General features: G+C 36.1%; 1 protein-coding gene and 1 long non-coding RNA gene across 37 annotated transcripts in view; one reads left to right on the plus strand and one right to left on the minus strand.

The window, feature by feature from the left end:
* The window catches only part of LOC108291212, a 37,728-nt gene extending 34,663 nt beyond the window's left edge, over positions 1-3,065 (plus strand). The window contains exons 4-5 of the long non-coding RNA XR_001819813.2: positions 1,248-1,309; positions 2,136-3,065. This is a non-coding gene — a long non-coding RNA (uncharacterized LOC108291212). The remainder of the gene's footprint in view (positions 1-1,247; positions 1,310-2,135) is intronic.
* Positions 1-20,425, minus strand: part of DTNA (dystrobrevin alpha) — a 379,818-nt gene that overhangs the window by 250,945 nt on the left and 108,448 nt on the right. The window lies entirely within an intron of this gene.

A 20,425-nucleotide genomic window follows, 5' to 3' on the forward strand; every position in this document is an offset into this window, starting at 1 on the left:
CTGATCAAAGACTTTTTCTTTTGCATGCAATTGTGTATTTGATAATATTTTATGTATATATATATATGTGTGTATAAACGTCGACATACGTTTTATGTATATCTTATGTTTTCAAGAAGATAAGTTCCCTGAAGGAAAGGGCCACATTGTATGTTTGTACTATTGTACTCTGGTACCTAATGCTTCACCTGACGTACATCACTTAAAAGGTGTCCCTGGCTGGGCGTGGTGGCTTATGCCTACAGTCTCAGCATTTTGGGAAGTTGAGGCAGGTGGATCACCTGAGGCCAGGAGTTCAAGACCAGCCTGGGCAACATGGTGAAATTGCATCTCTACTAAAAATACAAAAATTAACTGGGTGTGGTGGCATCTGCCTGCAATTCCAGCTTTTCAGGAGGCTGAGGCAGGAGAATCGCTTAAACCTAGGAAGTAGAGGTTGCAGTGAGCCAAGATCAGTCTCCTGCATTCCACTCAAGCCTCTGTAACAAAGTGAGACTCTGAAAAAAAAAGTGTCCCAACTGGAATTAATTACTCCACTCCCTGTAATACTGTCAGCCTTGATGTTGTTTATTCAGCTATTAAAGCACTTATCACAGCTGTTTCCCACTGTGTATTGTGAGCTCTGGATGAGTCACAATCCTGTCTAATTCATCTTTTTATCTCTCAAAGTACCTAAGATGGCATTGTGTATAAAAAGAATTTCACAATACTTGCTAATTAAGTTTCTATTAAATTTCAACTTTATTTAACATGTCAGCCTTCTCAATAGCCATCTTTTTGAGGAACAAACATTTCCACAGTTAACACTGATTATACTTGAAATTATGTTGGCATATGGCACATGAGAAGAAAATCTTTGATGCTTTCCTAATTTGTTTACTCAAAAATAATGTTAAAGTCTAGATTTAAATATAAGTTAGTCAGTTGTGCCGTCAGATCATCTTTATTTAAGGGGCAGTTGCTATATCAAAAATGCAATAACACATATTATTAAGCATAGGCAGTACTTTCTATAGAAATGTTAATATAACAATGTGTTACACAGTTCTCAGCATTTTACATTATTGTTAATTTATTTACTTCAGTGTCTTTATGAATTAATTGATATGCAACTGGCAAAAGTGAAATGAAAATTGTATTTTCATTGTATCGTTCAAGAAAACTTTATGACATAATCCATCCATAACTGATTACCTTGTATTTTTCTTGTGCTTTTGATGTGAATATGACACGATTTCTTTCCTCAGAGGTGGGCAGAACTTTTCATGGACTTGGACAGCCATGGGAAATCATTTCGCCAGGACTTTGGGTAATTTTAATTAAAAATTCAGTTCAAGTCAATCTCTTACGCTTATCAGAAGCATCTGCCATGTTTTCCCGACTTAAGAACTTGAGCTGAAAATATGAGCATTTTCCGGTTATAAAAGCGCCACATCTGTGTAAAGTTAAAATAGCTTCTAAGGACCATTTTCAACACATTTGGATCTTCCAAATTATAGTTTTTAAAATGCAGCTTCAGAAAACAACACTGATGCCTCATTCAGTGGTGTGACTGCATTTCTTGCTTTACATGATGCCTTCTCCCTCAGCATGTGTTTAATTCCTTGTACCATTAGTCTACTCTTAGTTTCTTCATTAGGCTCATGGCCAGGACATAGCACACTGCCTGCCATGTAACATTTGTTCAAAAGTACTTGTTGATTGAATGAATGAGTGAATTAGTGAGTCTAAGGATAAAAGAGCCCTGAAAGCCCTGTCTTCATTTATTTCTCCTATGAGTTCTAATTGTAATTACTGATTCTAGCCTGGAATGTTCTTCAAAGAGAACACTGCCCTTAAGCTCCTGAGATTAATTGGTGAAAATTAAACAGAGAATCAGAGGATCAGAAAGATAAAGTGACTTTTCACAAACAAGAAAATATTTGAACTATACATTTTATTAGAAAAGGCACTTCTGTTAGAAAATTCTACAAAACTCCAACACCAACAAATCTACAGTATGAAGTTTCCCTTGATTTACTTCTGATGTTTATTGCAATCTCACAATAACCAAAACAAAAGTCTTGTAAAGTCTGTCTGTTCTTGCTCAAGGCTCAGATCTTGGTTCCTGAATCAGATTTTTGTTCCTTGTTTAGGTAAAGCCTGAATTTTTTGGACTTCGAGGCTACACTGGCAGGGTTATCAAGTTATACAGCTCCAATGTATTCCATGTGAATGGTGCCCTGGGAGATCTGCCCCATGGTGGTGTCATATGCCTGAACACATAGCTGTGTTCATTATCCCAAGGTATTTCTTTGAAAAAAAACTTTTCTATCTTTAAAAGTCTGATGTTACCCATCTATATTAGTCAAGTTTCTTCAGAGAGACAGAACCAATAGGGTAAAGATATAAACAGGCATAGATATATGGGAGAGGATTTATTAAACAAATTGGCACACATGATTATAGAGGCTGAGAAGTTCTATGACATGTCATCTGCAAGCTGCAGACCTTGGGATGCTGGTAACATGGCTCAGCCCAATCTGAAGGCTTCAGAACCGTGGGAGCCGATGGTGTAACTCTACTCTGTGGCCAAAAGCCTGAGAAGAGGAGTGGAGAGGGGGATGAGGAATAGTGTAAGTCCAAAAGCTAGGGAGCCTGGAGTTGTTGTCCAATGACAAGAGAGGAAGAGTGCACCCCAGCTCCAGCACATACATCAACATATTCACCTTGTCTCTGTTCTCTCTTGGCTGCTAGCAGATTACAAGGTGCCTGCCTGCATTGAGGGCAGATCTTCCGCACCCAGTCCACTAATGCTAATCTTCTCTGGAAACACTCTCACAGACACGTCCCAAAATAATGCTTTATCAGGTTTCTACATATTCCTTAATCCAGTCAAGTTGACACTTCAAATTAACTATCTCACCGTCATGTAAACCAAACCGTAGCACTTTTTACTAAACCAGTGTGGTCTATGGATAACAATTCAAGTCATTCTTTTGATGGTAAATCACACTAGTTTAAATCATGAGTTAGATGTGTAGGGGGCTTCCAATCTCTCCATTTCCCTACTTTACTAGGGTTTAATTGACAAATAAAAATTGCGTATGTTTATAGGGTACAATGTGATGTTTTGATATATGTATACATTGTTATATGATTAAGTCAGGCTAATTAGCACACATTGCCTTACATACTTGTTCTGTGATGAGAACATTTAGGAGTTACTCTCTTAGCAATTTTCAAGTATACATTTTTACTAACTATAGTCACCAATAGATCTCCAAAAATTACTCTTCCTAATTGAAATTTTGTAACCTTCGGCCAATATCTCCCAATTCCTCCCCTCTGCCCATCCCTTACAACCACTGTCCTACTCTCTGCTTCTATTGAGTTCAACTTTGTCTTTATTATTTGACAAATATAAATTTTATATTATGTACATGTTGTTTTGAAATATGTATACATTGTGGAATAGTTAAATTGAGATCATTATCATATACATTACTTCATATACTTATTATAATGAACACCTAATATCTGCTCCCTTATCAATTTTCCAGAATATAATACATTGTTATTAACTATAGTTACTATGTTGTACAATAGAGCTCTTGAACTTATTCCTCCTTTCTAACTGAAATGTATCCTTTGACCAACATCTCCCCAATCTCTTCCCCAGTCCTTTGTAACCACTGTTCTACTCTCAGTTTCAATGAATTCAACTTTTTTAAATTCTATATGTGAGATAAGGCAGTGTTTGACTTTCTATGCCTGGCTTATTTCACTTAACATGATGTCCTTCAAGTTCATCCATGTTGTTACATATGACAGAATTTCCTTCTCTTTTAAGGCTATATAGTAGATATTGCAGATATTTACCACATTTATCCATTCATCCATCCATTGATGGACACTTAGGTTGATTCCATATCTTGACTATTGTGAATAATGAATGCTACACTGAATGTGGGAGTGGGCCAGCTCTATTTAATAAGAAACATTACCAATTCCCACAGAATTTAGTTCTTTTTAAAATATCATCTGCAGGATATATATATATATATACACACACATACACTATATATATTATATATATAACATATATGTAATATATAATACAGGTGATGTACATAGATACTACAGATATACATATGTATATATAATATATTTATTTATAATATATATATATTTGTAAATATGATGTTCCTTAAGAAATCATGTTTCAAATACTATGTAATCATTTGTAGAACTGAGAGAAGATTTTTCTAGATCGAAGGCTCACATTGTATCAATTTTCCCGATTAAAAAAAAAGCACTTGAAATGAAATTTGCAATAAATCACTGTTTTTTAATAGTATTTTATGCAAAGCTCCAAAAGCAATTCAGTTACTCCAAATACATTTTTTTTTAATTAGAAAAAATTTTTAACTATGCAATGTACATTTTGGTTTATAATAAGTGGTATGGTTTAGATCTGTGTCCTCACCCAAATCTCATGTTGAAATGTAATCTTCAATGTTGGAGGTGATGCCTGGTGGGAGGTGATTGGATCATGGGGGTGGTTTCTCATGAATGGTTTAGCACCATCCCCCTCATGCTGTTCTTCTGAGATCTGGTTGTTTAAAAGTGTAAAGCACCTCCCTGCTTTCTCTATTCTTGCTTCTCAGGCCATGTGAGATGTGCCTGCTTCCCCATCACCTTCTAACATAATAGTAAATTTCTTGAGGACTCCCCAGAAGCAGAAGCTCTAGGCTTCCTGTATATCCTGCAGAACTGTGAGCTAATTAAAGATTTTTGCTTTATATGTTACCCAATCTCAGGTATATCTTTGTACAATGCAAGAATAAACTAATACAATGAGTAAGCTATATTTCACACAAATACCTGTTCTATGGATTCCTGTCTTCATTCTCTGTAAGTTAATCATTTTCTACTTTCTGCATCTTCAAATTATCCATTTCCATGAACTTTTTTGATATGAATATTCAAATATTTTCAAACCTATCTTATTTAAAATTGACATTTAAAAAAAGTCTTTCAATTTGGTTCCCCATTTAGCTACCTCTCATTTACCTTCCTACACCACCAAATTTCCCAAATAGCAATCTTATGTTGACTCTCTGTACTTCTTCATCTCCCTTTCACTCCTTACCCCAGTACAAACTGTGTCCTTGTCCCACCACCATACTGAACCTGTTCCCAGTAAAACTGTCTCTGACCTCTGAACTGGGGAAGCCAACAGGTACTTCTGTCTTTACTAATCTTGTTTGCTTCATATAATACCACTGGCAGTACTCCCTTAAAAAAAATTCTTCCATTGGTTTTGGTAAAACCATTCTGTCCTCATTTTCACTCCTCCATCCTCTTTGGCTAATTCTTCTCAATGTCTCCTGATGACACAATTCCTTTTTCTCAACCAAAATCACAAGTGTTCTCTAGGGTTCTTACCCACCCTTCTTTTCTTTTTGATAGATATGCTTCTGGAATAACTCATACTGCTCATAGCTTTAAATATTTATATACAAATAACTTTTAAATCAATATCTCTACACCAGATATTTCATCCCATTTATCCAAATGACTACTGGATATTTCAGTTTGAAAATCCCATTAAGCTTCCAACTCAAAATGTCCAAAGCCATGGTGTTCATCCTTTCCATACGTGAACCTTTCCCCATATCCTCTATCACAATGGATAGCATTACCAACCAGTCTGTTGTCAGAGCCCTGGGAACTATCCTTGATACATCGCTTTTCCTCCTGGCCTCCCATCAAATCTTTAAATCATGTTGATTCTACTTATGAAATATCTCTTAAATTTATCCTCCATTTTCTATCTCATTGACATTATCATCATGATTCCTTTAGAATAGTAGGCTCTAACTTTTTCTTGCTTGGAATTTGTAGTATATTCTTTCTTTGCTGGTCTTCCTGGTTTGAGGTTCCCTGCCCTCCATCCCTTCTTATAGACTGTGGCAACAGCGGATTTTCTAACATTCAGATTTGTTATGCCATTGCCTGCTCATAATTCTTAAACGGTTTTCCATTGACCCAGTATATATGTTAACCTGTTTAACATAGTGTTAATGACCTTTTATGATGCTTCTCCCAATCTGCCCAGTCTTATTCTGCACTACTCATTATAACACATTTTAGGCTTTAGCAATGCTAAACCATTTGCATTTACCAAAAGATATCATACTCTTGCCCCTCCAGTGCTTTTTAAATGATATTTACTTTTTCCAGAGTGATATTTTGCATTTATATCGCACACACTCACAAACACAAATCTGCCTTACATACTTGTAGTCATCTTCCAACTTTTACCACGTTTATCCTTCCCTGAATTAATCCTCTGCCTCCTCTATAATGACTTTTAGGGCTCCTATTTTATCTGTCATGTGAAGTGTTGACAATTTGCTTTTATGTGCCTTTGCCCTACACTCTTTAAGTTCCCTGGGGGCAGAAATTGCATCCACAGACTTCATAAAGTAATTTGTACATGGTTGGTAATCAAAGTAGATGGTGAATGAGTGAAAAGAAATTTAAAAAATACAGGTTCTCCTCATGATTGAGGGTCATTTACTTGAAAAATATTTTTATGAAAATGAAAAATGCTAAGTCAAGATTGCAAGTAATTGTTTTCTTTGATCACAACATGACATTGTTTCGAAGTTCTTTCTTCATCAGCAACACAAAGCTCTTAAAAACACCAAAAATTCTCCATCCTAAAAAGGAACAGTTTGGCATAATCCCCCAAAAGTGACATAGGCAAAAAGGAACAATAACACATGATTGGGAGACTGGGAAGATTGTAAAGTGAGTCACAGAATTATAACCTATCTACTCCACCCTGTGAAGGACATGCTTCCACTTGCCTGCTCTATGTATAGAGAATGATCAGATACTATGTTTGAATGAAACAGTAATTTACAGTCACCATTGATTTAAAATGATTCACAGACAATTATTAATCCTTCTATCTATCTCTGGATTTTCATCATCAAAATTATTTTGTAGTATTGCCTACAAATATTAAAGCAAGATGAACTCCATAAAATGAGGTACCTTAGACTGGCAAATCATTATTATATGTATCAAAAATGGTGGACAAGCAACAGTTATGGGTAACATGATGACTCTTGTAAACAGCATATTGAACCAAAGAAGCTGGACACAGGAAGATACTTACATACTAAAGTTTTTCCCACACCAGGAGATAGACAAATTAAGAGAAGCAAGAATAAATTGCCTCAAAAGTCAGTGTAGTGATTGCCTTTGAAAAGAGATTGAAAGGGAACACAAAGAGCTTCTGGCCTGTTGGTAATGTTGTTTGTTGGCCTTCGTGGTGATTACATAGGTATTTACTACATGAGAACATTGTTGTGTACATTTTTGCTATATGTCATAATGTTAAACATTAAGTGCACAAGAAAAAAAGAAATATTAGTTCCTAAATTATTCTGTAGTTATAAAATCAAACACGAAAAGCTGAAGAAGTTGCTGTACTTTCAACTATGTGCTTCAGGGATCTTAATCTCCACTGTGGAAGATAAGATTATCACACACATATACAAATAGCCTCTTATTTCCCTAAGTGTTATATTCCATTTGTTTGGTGTCATATTTATGTTGCAAAAATTATGATTTTATATTTTCTCTTTGTAATCATAATTATCCAGAGTTGCTAAACATTGTTTTATATGTAAATGGATTCAGTGTTTGCTGAATACCTGTATTTTTATCATAGTTCCCATCTCATTATGTTTGTATGTTTTATAGAAAACATTTAAATATGTGAAAAAAATTAAAAGTGATATAACAAACACTTATGCCCCACCTCCCACATGTAAGTAATGTTAATCAATTTGCTTCAAATTATGTTTTGTGAAGTAAAATCTTACAGATAGTATTGAATACACATTAGAACTTATATCCAGCTTTTTTTACTATTCTACTTACAGTCATTTATTGACATGACTTCAGTTTTTCTCTATATATAAATTTTAGCATATATAATATGCATCTATAAATAAAATAGAGGATTATTTTAAAAAATGATTGACATGAATATTTTAAAGGTCCCAAGATCTAACACAACAGAACTGAATTGAGTTAGACTCTTGAGCCTTGTCTCTTGGACAAAGTTAATCTCTCTAGACTGGTTTCCTCTTCTGGAAAATCAACAATCTGAACTATTCTCTAGATGATACCTAAGCCTGCTCTGAGCTCTAATGTTTGGTAACCCAGCCCAGAGATTAGCTTCTCTGAATCCAGTATAATGTTGGAAAATTATATTATCAAAGAGATGGAGGAAATGTGAAGTGCAATAAGTTCTCTAAAAATGTGCATACAGGTATACCTCAGAGATATCATGTGTTAAGTGTCATACCACCATAACAAAGCAGATTTCACAATAAAAGAATCACACAAAGTTTCTGGCTTCCCAGTGCACATACAAGTTATGTTTATAGTATGCTGTAGTCTTTTAAGTGTGAATAGCATTACGTCTAATAAAATAACATAGATACCTTAATTAAAAATACTTTATTGTCACAGCTGACTTCTACAAGACATGTAAAAAAGAGCCAGTATCATCATTACTGAAACTATTCCAGAACACTGAGGAGGGGGAACTCTTCTCTAATTCATTCTATGAACCAGCATCATCATGATACCAAAACCTGGCAAAGACATAACAATAAAAGAAAACTTCATGCCAATATCCTTGATGAAAATAGATGCAAAAATCCTCAAGGTAATACTAGCAAACTAAATCCAGCAGCACATCAAAAAGCTAATCATCACAATCAAGTAGGTTTTGTCCCTGAGATGCAAGATTGGTTCAACACACACAAATTAATAAATGCGATTCATCACATAGACAGAATTAAAAACAAAACCCACAAGATCATCTCAATAAGTGCAGAAAAGGCTTTTGATAAAAATGTAAAGCATTCCTTCATGTTAAGAACCCTCAACAAGCTGGGCTTTGAAGGAACATGCCTTAAAACAGTAAGAGCCATTTATGACAAACCACAGGCTACACCATACTGAACCGGTACAAGCTGGGAGCATTCCTCTTGAGAATCAGAAGAAGATATGGATGCCCACTCTCACTACACATATTCAAAATAGTACTGGAAATCCTAGTTAAAGCAAACACATGAGGGAATGACATTGGAGGCTTCTAAACAGAAAGGGAGGAAGTTACACTGTCCCTAGTTGCAGATACAATCCTGTACCTAGAAAGCCCCACAGACTCTTCCCAAAATATTTTAGATATGATAAACAACATCATCAAACTTTCTGGATACAAAATAAATGAACAAAAATCAGTAGAATTTCTTCATATCAACAGCATCCAAGCTGAGTGACAAATCAAGAAGTCAATCCCATTCGCAATAGCCCCAAAAGATAAAATATCTAAGAATACAGCTAGCAAGGAAGGTGAATGATCTATACTATAAGATTTACCAAACGCTGCTCAAAGAAATCATAGGTGACATAAACGAACGAAAAAACATTCAATGCTCATTGATAGGAAGGATTGATATTGTTAAAATGACCTTATTGCTCAAAGAAATTTACAGATTCAAAGCTATTCCTATCAAACTACCAATGACATTATTGACAAAATTAAAAAAATCTAAAATTCATATAGAATCAGAAAGAGCCTGAATAGTGAAAGCAATCCTAAGCAAAAAGAACAGATTTGTCCAATGTGAATCCCTCAAGCTGCTCCTTTAACAGTCTTTTCTTAACCCGACAAAAATCTAATAATACATATTTTTTAATAAATAAAAAAGCAAACAAACAAAAAAGAACAAAACTGGAGGTACCACATTACCAACTTCAAACCATACTACAAAGCTGCAGTAACCAAACCACTATGGCACTGGTACAAAAATAGACATAGACATATAAACCAATGGAACAGAACAATGAGCCCAGAAATAAAGCTGCACACCTGTAGCCATCTGATCTTCAAAACAAGCAATGGGGAAAGGACTTCCTTTCAAAACAAGCAGTAGGGAAAAGACTTCCTATTCAATCAGTGGTGCTGAGACAACTCTCTAGCCATATGCAGAAGATTGAAACTGGACCCCTTCTTTATACCATTTACAAAAATTAACACAAGATGGATTAAAAACTTAAATGTAAAAACTAAAACTATTAAAAACCCTTGAGGAAAACCTAGGAAATACCATTTTAGACCTAGGCCCTGGCAAATATTTTATGATGAAGATGCAAAAACAATTGAAACAAAAACAAAAATTGACAAATGGGATCTAGTTAAGCCAAAGAGCTTCTACACAGCCAAAGAAACTATCAGCAGAGTAAGTAGACAACCCACAGGATGGTATATAATATTTGCAAACTATGCATATGACAAAGATCTACTATCCAGCATCTATAAGGAACTTAAATTAACAAGCAAAAAACAACACCATTAAAAAGTGGGCAAAAGACATGAACAGACACTTTTCAAAAGAAGACATATATGTAGCCAACAAGCATATGAAAAAAATGCCCAACATCACTAATCATCAGAGAAATGCAAATCAAAACCACAATGAGATACAATCTCATACCAGTCAGTATGCCCATTAGTAAAACTTTAAAAGCAACAGATGCTGACTAAGCTGCAGAGAAAAGGCAGCACTTATACATTGCTAGTGGGAATATAAATTAGTTCAGCCATGTGGAAAGCAGTTTGGCAATTTCTCAAATAACTTAAAACAGAACTACCATAGGATCCAGCAATCCCACTATTGGGTATATACCCAAAGGAATATAAATTGTTCCACCACAAAGACACATGCACATGTATGTTAACTGCAGCACTATTCACAATAGCAAATACATGAAATCAACCTAGGTGTCCATCAACGGTGAAATGAATAAAGAAAATGTGAAACACATATTCCACAGAATACTAAGCAGCCATAACAAAGAATGAGATAATGCCCTTTGTAGCAACATGGGTGGAGCTGGAGGCCATTATCCTAAGTGAACTAATGCAAGAAGAGAACCAAACACTTCATGTTCTCACTCATAAGTGGAAGCTAAACATTGAGTACATAGACACAAAGAAGGGAACAATGGATATCAGGGTCTACTTCAGAGTGGAAGGTAGGAGGAGTGTGAGGACTCAAAAGTTACCTATTGAGTACTATGCTTATTACTTGGGTGATGAAATAATCTGTACAACAACCCCCCATGACACATAATGTACCTATAAAACCAACTTGTACATCTACTTCTGAAACTAAAAGTTAAAAAAAAATTACCTGCAAAAAATGCCAACAATCATCTGAGCCTTTACTGAGTCATACTCTTTTTGCCCATGGAGGGTCTTGCCTTGTTGCTGATATCAGCTGACTGATCAGTGTAATGATTGCTGAAGGTTAGGGTGGCTATGGCAATTTTTAAAAATAAGATGATACAGTACAGTTTGGATGTTTGTCTCCCATAATCTCACATTGAAATGTAATCCCCAAAGCTGGAGGTGGGGCCTGGTAGGAGCTGTTTGGATCATGGGGGCGCATGCCTTATGATTTGGTGCTGTCCTTGTAATAGTGAGTTCTTGGGAGATTTGGTTGTTTAAAAGAGTGTGACACCCTCCCCTCCACTCTTTCTCTTGCTTCTGCTTTCACTATGTGTTGTGCCTGCTCCTGCTTTGCCTTCTTCCATGAGTAAAAGCTCCCTGAGGCCTCCCCAGAAGCTAAGCAGGTCTCAGCACCAGGCTTGTACAACCTGTGGAACTATAAGTCATTTAGACCTCTTTTCTTATAAATTACCCAGCTTCAGGTATTTCTTTAGAGCAATGCAAGAATAACTTAATACATAAGAAAACAATGATGTTTGCTGCCTCCATTGACTCTTCCTTTCATGAAAGACTTCTCTGTACTGTGAAATGCTGATTTATAGTACTTTACCCAAAATAGAACTTCTTTCCAAATTGGAGCTAATCCTCTCAAACCTTGTCACTGCCTTATCAACTAAATTTATGAAATACTGTACATTACTTTTTGTCATGTCAACAATGTTGACAGTCTTGACCAGGAATAAGTTCTATCTCATGAAACCACTTCCTTTGCTCATTTATGAGAACCAGCTCCTCTTCTGTTTAAGTTCTATCAGAAGATTGAAGTTCAGTCACGCTACTTACTACTTATAATTCTATTTCTTTTGCTATCTGCATTACATTTGCTGTTACTTCCTCCACTGAAGTTTTGAACCCCTCAAAGTCATTCATAAGGGTTGAAATCAACTTCTTTCAAACTCCTGTTAATGATATTTTGACCTCCTCCCATGAATCAAAAATATCCTTAATAGCATCTAGGATGGAGAATCCTTTCCAGAAGCTTTGGCTTTGCATCTGTAGCCTTGATAATCCTAGAAGGCATCTTCTACCAATAGAAAACTGTTTTGTCTAAACTGAATATCTGTTGCTTAGTGGAATTATCTTCCTCAGTCTTGTTAGCTATATCTTAAGCATAACTTGCTGCAGCTTCTACATTACTACTTGGTACTTCACCTTGTTCAGTTATGTTAGTTATGGAGATGGCTTCTTTCTTTAAACCTCATGAACCAACCTCTCCTAGCTTCCAACTCTTCTATAGCTTCCTCACCTCTGTCAGCCTTCACAGAATTGAAGTTAGGGCCTTGATCTGCATTAGGCTGTGGCTTAAGGGAATGTTGTGGCTAATCTGATCTTCCTCCCAGATGAGTAACATTTTCTTCATATCAGCAATAAGCCTGTTTCACTTTCTTATCATTCATGTGGTTTACTGGGTAGCGCTTTTAATTTCCTTCAAGAACTTTCCCTTTTCCTTTGCATTTACAATTTAGCTGACTTGTGCAAGAGGGCTAGCTTTTAGCCTTTCTTGGCTTTCAACATGTGTTCCTTACTAAACTTAATCATTTATAATTATTGATTTAATGTGAGAGATGTGGGATCCTTCCTTTCACTTAAACACTTAGAAGCCATTGTAGGGTTATTACTTGGCCTAATTTCAATATTACTGTGTCTCAGGGAATAGGGAGGTTGGAGGATAGGGAGAGAAATGGATGAATGGCTGGCCAGTGAAGCAGTCAGAACGCACAAAACATTGATTGATTAAATTATCTGTCTTATATGGGTGTAGTTCATGGTACCCCAAAACAACTACAATAGCAACATCAAAGATCACTAATTGCAGATCACCATAATCAGTATGATAATAAGGAAAGAGTTCAAAATATTGTGGAAATTACCAAAATGTGACACAGGGACATGAAATGAGCACACACTGTTGGAAAATGGCACTGATAGACTTGGTTGAGGCAGGGTTGCCATAAACCTTCAATTTGTAANAAAAAAAAAAAAAAAAAAAAAAAAAAAAAAAAAAAAAAAAAAAAAAAAAAAAAAAAAAAAAAAAAAAAAAAGCAGTATCTGTGAAGGGAATAAAGCAAACTGCAATAAAATGAGGTATGGCTGTACTTGTTTTTAAAAGTTATAAGAATATAGCTTGAAGGTGGACTCATTATAATTGATTTATGCACTGAAAACTCTCCTAGTCATGACTAATTCTCATGATTATAGTATCTTCATTTGGATTAATATGTAGTGTTTCATAATTATAAGGCAAGAGAAAAAGGCGCATTGGTGGGGAAATGTTTACAGGCAAGCTGAGCACCACTGAAAATGTCAAGGTGTAATAATGTTTACTGATGAGTGCAAGTGCTGCAAAATTAATGACAACAATCCTTCTTTGTTTATTGCTTTTCAATATAGCTAATCACAGCATAGGTAGAAAATACTCTCCCTGGTTTTTTTCTTTCTTTTTTTTCCAGAAAGATGGAGGTGGGCATCACCCTTTATTATGGGGTCCACATTGTGGATGCTGGGGCCCCTTCCACTGAGGGTATGCTGAGACTCTAGCCCCGGCTGACCATCTGGCCTCCTATGAATCTATTCTCCTTCTGTCCCTTAATCCCAGGCTGAGCATTTGCAGTGGTCCCTGGGGGCCTGTGAGACATCCTTGGCCCCCATCGCCTGCTGTCCCATGTGCTTGAGAGCAACACAAGTCAATAGCAGTGAGCTGGGTGGGCTGTGGGTCACCTGGCACGGCAGGCCTGGACCTTAGGTCCTAGCCAGCAGCTGTGCGGTTCCAGGTGGAGGCCAGGTGGTGGCCCCAGCCGTCCCTAGGCTCGAGGTCAGGCCCTCATAGATGGTGGGGAACGAGGTGAGCAGGTTAACCACGAGGGGTTGGGCCAGGAAGGCCAGGTCCCCTGTTGTTGCTCAGGTCCACCCAGGGTGCGGGGAATGTGGTGGTATCCTTGACAGCCTCGGTGAGCTCACGCGCAGTGGCCTGTATCAGCCAGTTGCAGTTGAGCAGGAGCTGGGTGAGGTGGGGTGGCACCCACAGACTGGGCAGCAGCAGGCGCACAGCCATCAGTGAGCCCTGTGAAGCACAGGCCCAGCCTGCCAGCCCAGCTCCGTGGCTGCCCAGGTATCACACAATGTGCTGCACATCCTGCACAGTGAGATGCCTGAGATCCACCTGCCAGCAGAGTCTTCTGGAGGCTGCTTTGGAGGTGTGTGCCCAGCATCTCCACATCTGCTATATCTGCCATCTCACTTATTTTTCAGAGAGGTGAAATAGCTCTTCCATGGCTACACACCGCTAAGGGGGGAACCAGGTCCCCAAACCAAGATTCTCTGATTTTTGACTCCTGAGCCCACATGGTTTTGTTTTGTTTTGTTTCCCCCTGTTCTCCTTCTGAGAGCGATTCCGCTCTGGGTCTTCCCCGGGGTCCTTTCCATTTCTTTAGGAAAGAGGTGCTGCAGAGTATGCCTGGAGTCTTGGGTACCACTTTTCACAGTTACACACCCCATATGTCCTTCAAGAATACATGATTCTTCTGAACTTATTCCTTGCTTAAGAATGGCACAACTTCTGAAGAAAGAAATGAATTCATAATAAATAAAGATTATAGAGCTCAGCAACTGAGACTGGTGGAACTTCTAGGACCAGGATTTAATCACTCTCTGCCTGCTAAATTTTCATTACAGGCAAATGAACCTGTCTACAAAGCTAGAAGTGATTTGCACTAGAGTTGAATGGTACTATTTCATTGGTGTATTAGAGATGTGCACTCATAAGTAAAGGTTTGTAAGCAAATAAAACCACACCAGCTCCCTCCAAAGAAATCCAAGAATTGTTAAGATCCAAGAGAAATTTTCGTGGGGGGTTTAGATCTATATTTATAAATTTTATATTTTTCTGGGCATACGTTGTGTGTGTTTTATAGAAAATTTACACAACACAGGTGAATGTAAGAAATAATCTCCTGTTTCTCAAAATCTAAAGTCCTTGCAATTGATGCTTCCTTCTTAGCCTTTTCTTTTAATATATTCACATAATTATAATTAAATAATTTGTTTCCTGGTTATTGGTATTGTTATATTGTGACATAAGCCTTTCCCTATGTAATTAATATTTTTCATAGACATTATGTCATATACATGTAATAATCTGAGCTCATGAATTCTTTATATAGATTATCTCATCACATCTTTTTAACAATCCTAGGCAGTAGCTCTATTATTGTCCCAATTTAAGAGATGAGAATAAAAAATAAGTTATACTGCAGTTGTACAGTTTACAGGAAGACTTTTGTTCTAGATCATGAAAGAAATGGACAACAGCCTAAAGGCATAAAAGGCAACATATTATTTTACTGAGTGGATTTATCAGTTTTCTTATTTCCTTTTCAAATGTGCACTATTATTTATGTAGTTCTTTGCAGACCCTTCCAGATCCCTTTGGATCTATACATTTTTCAAGTGTACCTCAAAATAAACTATATATGCTATGGGCACAAAAGATAATTTGACAACATACCACACTCCAAAATCATGCTCTGTAAACTCAATTACCCTTTTTTAATTTCTCAATACATAGTTTCAGAGAATTCATGATACACATCTGAGAAGCATCTTAAAAAGAGTTCTGAACTTTAAAACAGAGAATTTGTAATTTATACTTCCCTTTAGACTGATTTGCTCCGGTCTTGAACAATTACTTAATCTCTCCTACCTCAGTCTCTTTAGATGTCAAAAGATTTCCATTAGAGAAACAGCAGTTCTTGGTTGGTTTGACTCATCCCAGTTCTCATAAAGACAGCCTCACAGGTGAAATCTTCCTTAGCCTATAGAAGTCTCCTCACGTACTTGACTAGTGGCCTTGGTTGTAAGAACAGGACAAACTGATGACATAAACACATTGTAATCAAGCATGACCTTATTGCTTAACTGTTCTGTCTAGATTCCTCTGATGCAAACTCCAAAAAAGTTAAAACTTGCTGAAAATAAAAATACAGTAAAATGTGACCTGACTGAATATAATATATGTAGATCTGGGCAAAAATGGAGGGAGGAAAAAGGGATATTTCTAAGCTCTTTGGAGAAAATTGGTCTCAAAGGGTCTCTAAGAATTGTTATTGTTTTATTTATGATTCTCAACACTTAATTAATTGATTTGTTAATCATTCTTGATATTTTAGAATTTTACTTCCGATTTGCAAAATGGTGTGTTTTATTGTTAAAACATACAAGACAGTGTAAAATAACGTAATTAACTAAACATTATTTGCTTGATTATGAGAAACAGAACACTAGACAGTTATCACCTGAGTCCAAAATCACAATCAAGTAGACAAGGAAGGAATCTCAAGAGATAAGGGTTATAAAAGAGGAAATAAAGAGGACTCTTCAAAGGTATGAGTCAAAACAAATTTTGAAGATAGTAGCTATATCAGGTACCCCAGACTGAATCATTAATACAACTGAACATTCAAATTTAGCTCCAAGAATTGAAGCAGTCAAAAGAAAAAGGGAATTTGATAGATGATATAGGTTTTCTTGAACAATAAATAAAGCATACAAGCTTGTCTTGAGTGATAAACTTTTTCCTGGTACAATTCCTATGAGAATTGTGTGGGCTTAGCTCCTTATTCTGAAGACAGCAAGTAGCATTTAGCCCAATGTTACTGCAGTTACTCAAAGCCATTCTTTTTTTTCCCGAAGTGTCATGCCTTATGGTAAACTTCAGTAGTAATCAAGGGCATAAAATTAAATACTCAGTAATGACATTATATATGTATGAGAAGGCAGAGAAAGTGTTAAGTCAATGTGCTCTAGGTCTGAGACCAATATACAGCAGCACTTAGAGAAGGTATCTTGGCTATTGCAAATTCAATCCAAGGTTAAATTTGTTGACAGCTGTTAGAAGTGCCAATATTCTGCATGGTTGATTGAAGAAAGATCTGTATGTTTAAATAGCAGGTGAGAAGGCAGCAGAGTTGACATTCTGATAGGAAAACTAAGAAGCCTGATTTTCCTTCCACAAAGAGATGGGTCACTCTAATACACAGAAATGGGTAAACTATTTTTTCTCCTCAAAAAGGAAAAAAGAAAGAATTCTGAATCTGCTTTTGTGATTTCACAGCTTCCATAAGGCATGGTTGAAACAATTGGGGCCTAGAAATTTTTGTGAAAAGTTCCCACCATTATACTGCCTGAATCCATAAAAAAACAAATACTTTTGTTAAATATCTGAATATTTGAGGAAAAAGACATACTTATGGGTGCTCCAAGGTATTAAATATTTCAAGTAGATGAACAAATTGACCTAGTAGGATTATTTAGTATTGTTTATTTGAATAAAGGGTATGCCTTTTATTTTTAGCATTGCTAAAAATTTAAAATCTTTCTTCCTGGCAGCAATTAGTAATAGAGCTACTTATTAAGACTACTTCTGACTGTGATAGCAAAAACATGTCATCATAGATCTGGCTGCCTATCTTTATGCAGGCTTGGGCACATAAGCATATCTCCAATTCATATAAATACTAACCCAGTTATTTAGATACATAAAATGAGAAGGACATGGTGCAGTTCTTTTTGTAAGACTGAAAATTATAATTGAATCTGTCAGAAGAATAGGGTAGCCTAATCAGGGATTGGAGAGACCTTCTTGGCTTCCCTTAACTGGCAACCATCATAGTAATTTAAGATTCAAATCATAGGGATTTGGAATCCTTGCCATTTCTAGATCAAGCACTGTTATAATCCTCCATCTTGCATTCGCTACTGTATCTATTAAACAGAGCCATCTGTATAAAGCCTTCCTCACTGAGTATTGAAATGCTACCTCTTTGGCCTTTTTCCTAGTTGTTGTATGCAATTCTGTATCTTCTGATCTACTGACCCTGGGTAAAGTGGATTGTGTGAATTCATGAGGAAACAAACTACCCCAATTTCCAGCAAAATCCAGGACTTTGAGTGTTTGTGGAAGAGTGTCACAAGATGTCAAGAGGGCATGAGAAGAAATCAGGAACCTTTCAGGACAAACACCTCTCTCTGTGTCATAAGTGCTGGTAACAGTGACAAACATTTCTCACATGTCTCCTAATAAGTACTCATAGTATTGTAGAAGGGCTGAAACTATGAGAAAATGATCAAATGTAGTATATTTTTTATATAATCTTTATTTAGAATGTCCACTTTAGAACTAGGCTGGAAAATATTCAGCTGTATCAAATAGATTTCTACAGAATCAAAGTAGAAAAAATAGAGGACCTCCCCTCAGTGGTCAAAATAATATTCCATCTAACGAGGCATTATGGAATCTGTTAAATCTAGCATTTTATAAGCAGACTACAGCGATATTCCCTTTCTCCTCAGTTTGTATTCTTGCCTTCTTTAAAATCATCATCCATAGTGATCAATTTATCTAAAATACATTTCTTGAAACTCTTAGTTTAAATAATCTTTGCTACCTACAGCTGCACTTCTCAATCAAAAAAGATTTGTAATCAGAGAAAATTCTAAGGACACAAACAGTATTTCAAGTGGAAAAAAATGATGCATCTTACTAGAAATGTGGAGAAAAGTACTTTAATGCTGAATGAAACAAAAGATTCATTATGAAGTAAAATGCAAATACTTGAGAATTCAAAGAACTGGATACAGATGGGAGGCCATTTTGAGTTGTGGCTTCAGTCTCTTTAGTGGGAATGTATTCATTTTATTTTTGCTTTGTTTACTTTGGGGGAGGGTTTGGATTTCAGAAGCACTAAACCTCCAACGAATAGAAACCAAATCCCTCACACTGACATGAAAATCCTTCCATGTCTGGATACTATTTACTCCTCCAAATTAATTATCTTTCATTTTAGGCTCAGAGTTCACCCTATTATAACACTGTTGGTTACCTCCTCTACACACCATGTCCTTTCATATCTTTGCTCATGTTACTCCTTCAATCCTGAAAGCCCTTGCCATCTTTCTTTATCTAAATAACTCTTACGCATCTATTAACATTCAATATAAGCATCAACTTCTTCAGGATGTCTTCTCTGGGTCCCTTAACACTGTCTATAATTTACTACAATTTAAACCATCACCATATGTATCTGTCTTCCCACTGAGCAGTGCATTCGTCAGAGGCAGGGACTTGGCACTGTATAGGTTGCTTAAGACTTCAAATGTAGAGTAGTATAATGCTGAGATTTAGGAATGCCTTACTCCAATATACACGTTACTGATAATGTAATTTTGACATGAGTCTTGGTTGTGAAATGATTATAAAAATAGACACATTGCTAATTTCTCATTTTTTGTTGTAAAATATTTCTGTTGTGAAATAGTCAAAGAACATAGCAAATTAAATGTTTTCTTTTATTTGTATTTTGAAAATACATACCATCATATGAGCTAAGAAATTATAGACTTTATAATGGCAAGATTTAGATTTCTTATACTGAAGCTGTAGCTATATTAAGTAGATTTCTAAGAAACAGTTAAAAAAAAAAAAAGAGCCCTCCAGTGGTCAAAATAATGCATGTAAATACCCACCATTATTTACTCAGTATTTTTCCCCTCCACAGAACTTATAAAACTCCAAAGTCTTCCTTTTATTTAAAAAAAAAAATGCCTGATTGGATTATTTTTTATATATATCTATCTTGAAGGTCATTCATAGATACTAAATGAACTTGAATTTTTGTCACTAATATTACATAAATTGTTTTTAGCTCTATAGAGAATAGATGTTTATTTAAATCATTTAAATAAACCACAGACAATAGTTGCCCAAATCACCCACTTATCAGTGAGTGATTCTGGGTAGTAGTTGGAATTTAACCATGTGAAGGGAATGCTAAATCCTGTCCAGATATAAGTAATTTAATTATTTGCACTGCAGCCATTGAGAGAAATGTTGCTATTTATCAAAACCACTCAAGGTAAAGAAAGGATCCAGTCAACCCGAGTTCTATCTGCTACTTCTGCATTCCCCTTAAGCATGGAGTTGTATTACAATGTGTACAATCCTAGACTTGTAAAAGCACTGTGTGTGTGTGTATGTGTGTGTGTGTGGGTATACAC

The sequence above is a fragment of the Cebus imitator genome, unplaced genomic scaffold (assembly GCF_001604975.1).
Source record: "Cebus imitator isolate Cc_AM_T3 unplaced genomic scaffold, Cebus_imitator-1.0 Scaffold448, whole genome shotgun sequence".
NCBI lineage: Eukaryota > Metazoa > Chordata > Mammalia > Primates > Cebidae > Cebus > Cebus imitator.